This window comes from Sciurus vulgaris (genome assembly GCF_902686455.1).
Source record: "Sciurus vulgaris genome assembly, chromosome: 8".
NCBI classification, from domain to species: Eukaryota; Metazoa; Chordata; class Mammalia; order Rodentia; family Sciuridae; genus Sciurus; species Sciurus vulgaris.
In genome coordinates, this window is record NC_136468.1 from 113131263 (window position 1) to 113134255 (window position 2993).

A 2993-nucleotide genomic window follows, 5' to 3' on the forward strand; every position below is an offset into this window, starting at 1 on the left:
TTTGTTCTTCAACCCTGCCAGCTTTAAGTCATCTTCAAACGTGGTTTCCCCCAAGAAAGACAAGCTGAGTCCTTCATCTTGTGACAGCTGGTGTGTCAGTACTAAGTCTGTCAGAGCTGATGTCATCCCAGCCCCATCTCATGGGCAGGGCCTAACTGTACCGAGGTCCTGCAGAAGTGACTATGTGAAGAGCTGTGAAATAAGTTGTAAATGAAAATGTCTGATGGTCTGGATAGTGAAGAAAAGCCCCCAGCTCCCCCATTGAGGATGAATAGTAACAACAGGCATTCTTCAGCACTCAACCACAGCTCCAAACCACTTTCCATGGCTCCCAAAGAGAAGAATAATAAAGTCAGACTTCGTTCTATCTTCCCAGGAGAAGGGGATAAAACTGATAAGAAAGAGAAAGAGCACCCAGAGATCTCTCTTCCTTCAGACTTCGAGCATATGATTCGTGTGGGGTTTGATGCAGTCACCGGGATTCACTAGAATTACTGAGCAATGCGCAGGATTACTCGAAACCTCCAACCTAACAAAACTGGAACAGAAGAAGAACCCACAATCCATTCTAGATGTTCTTAAATTCTGTGATTCCAAAGAAACAATCAACAACCAGAAATACATGAGCTTTACTCAGGAGATAAAAGTGTATTTGGGTACCCAGCTGCACATCCTTTGAGTACAAAAACAGCATCTGGGCCTCCTTTAGTTCTTCCTGTATATGAAGAAGAGGAGGAAGAAGAAGATGACAATGAGCCCCCACCAGTTATTGCAGCAAGACCAGAGCATACAAAATCAATCTCTACTCGTTCTGTGGTTGAATCTATTGCTTCACCAGCAGGACCAAATAAAGAAGCCACACCACCATCTGCTGAGAATGCCAATTCTAGTTCTTTGTACAGGAATACAGATCCATAAAGGAAAAAATCCAAGATGATAGATGAAGAGATCCTAGAGAAGCAAAGAAACATTGTGAGTGTTGGGGACCCAAAGAAAAAGTACACAAGATTTGAAAAAAATTGTCAAGGGGTATCAGGTACTGTTTATACAGCACTTGACATTGCAACAGGACAAGAGGTGGCCATAAAGCAGATGAACCTCCAACAACAACTCCCAAAAGAATCAATTACTAATGAAATTCTGGTCATGAGGGAAAATAAGAATCCCAATACTGTTAATTATTTAGATCTCTATTTAGTGGGTGATAAACTATGGGTAGTCATGGAATACTATGGCTGGTGGCTCTTTTGACTGATGTAGTCACAGAGACTTGTATGACTGAAGGACAGATAGCAGCTATTGGCAGAGAGTGCCTCCAAGCTTTGGATTTCTTGCACTCAAACCAAGGTATCCATGGAGACATAAAGAGTGACAATATACTCCTTGGGATGGATGGCTCTGTTAAATTGACTGATTTTGGGTTCTGTGCCCGTATCACTCCTGAGAAAAGTAAACAAAGTATCATGATGGGAACCCCCATTTGGATGACACCTGAGGTGGCGACTCAGAAAGCTTACTATCTGAAAGTTGATATCTGGTCTCTAGGAATTATGGCAATTGAAATGGTGGAAGGTGAACTCCCTTACTTTAATGAAAATCCACTCAGGGCATTATGTCTGATAGCCACTAATGGAACCCCAGAGCTCCAGAATCCTGAGATACTGTCAGCTGTATTCCCTGACTTTTTAAATCGCTGTCTTGAGATGGATGTGGATAGATGAGGATCTATCCAGGAGCTTTTGCAGCACCCATTTTTAAAACTAGTCAAGCCTCTCTCCAACCCAATTCACTGCAAAGGAAGTGATTAAGAATAGAAGCCGCCACGACTGCATGCCTTACCCCTCACCGTCTCGCTCATGAGTAAGACTGAAATAAAATCCTGCTGCAGGAAAGATGAAAGAAAAGATAGTCAAATAGGGTGGGGGTTCTTTAACTTTCAAATGAATAGAAACTTCTTATAAGCCTTTTTCCTACTCCCTCAGATTATGTAATTTATTTGTAAGCCTGAATCGCAGCCCAAACGGGCAGCAATGCCAAAGTGGTCATCAAGTGGTCATCAAGTGATCACTCCCACCGAGAAGTGAAAGAGCCAGTAGTGAATCCCCTCATTTTGTGCCAAAGAAATAGATTTCTCAAAGATGCACATTCCCTCTTCCTAGTGTTGTGTTTGTTTTTTAAATTACAGTGTGGTCCCTCTTACATTCAAACCTCCTTCAAAACCCTTTACCCAATGTGATGTTTTTCACTTGCATTGTCATTAGATGTTCAAAAAAAAAAAAAAAAAAAAAAAAAGATGTCAAAATGTTTTTTTTAAAAAGAAAGCAAAAAACAACAAAAACAAAACAACAACAACAACAAAAAAAAATAGAGCAAGTACTGTGTGAACATGTGGAAATCCATTCCCTAATACAGTTGCAATTTTTTATTCTTCTACAGTGGTGGCTTGGTTTGTGTACCTATTTTTCTGTATTTGTATTGGAAAAGGATTCTTGTAAGACATTTTCCAAAAGCACAGAGGAGTATGTGTTTTCAGGAAGAACTTTTAATTACTGTATACCTGGAAAAAAGCTGAAATGGTGAAATCCTGTCATTTTCACAATGCTTAAGAGGTACTCTACGTGTTACATAAACCAGCTTGTTAGTTTTCATACCAGAAAAAGGGCACACTGAAACTGTGACATCCCTATTGGGTGAGTCCAGGTCCTGACCCTAGAAAATCCTGATAGAAGAAACCATACTTAAACAAAGATGAAACTTTCTCTAAGAGCCAAAAGAAAAACAAGATATGTGTAGAATACTGAAATCCTTGTTGGACATTGAATAAACAAAGGTAAAGATACCTAATTTATCCTCTCTTGTGCTTTGTGGAACATTTACACTGTAAAATAGGCACATCAGGAGAAAACAGATTCATCCAACATTTCTTTATGATAAAATGATTTATTCTGGCAATTTTTAACCCTTTAGAAAAAAATTAAAATAATTTGGAGAAC

At 39.6% G+C, this 2993-nt stretch overlaps 1 pseudogene across 1 annotated transcript; it reads left to right on the plus strand.

The window, feature by feature from the left end:
- Positions 1-216: 216 nt before the first annotated feature.
- LOC306668879 (serine/threonine-protein kinase PAK 3-like) lies at positions 217-1808 on the plus strand (annotated as a pseudogene). Its single transcript has one exon. The product of its transcript is annotated as a serine/threonine-protein kinase PAK 3-like (transcript).
- Positions 1809-2993: the final 1185 nt, after the last annotated feature.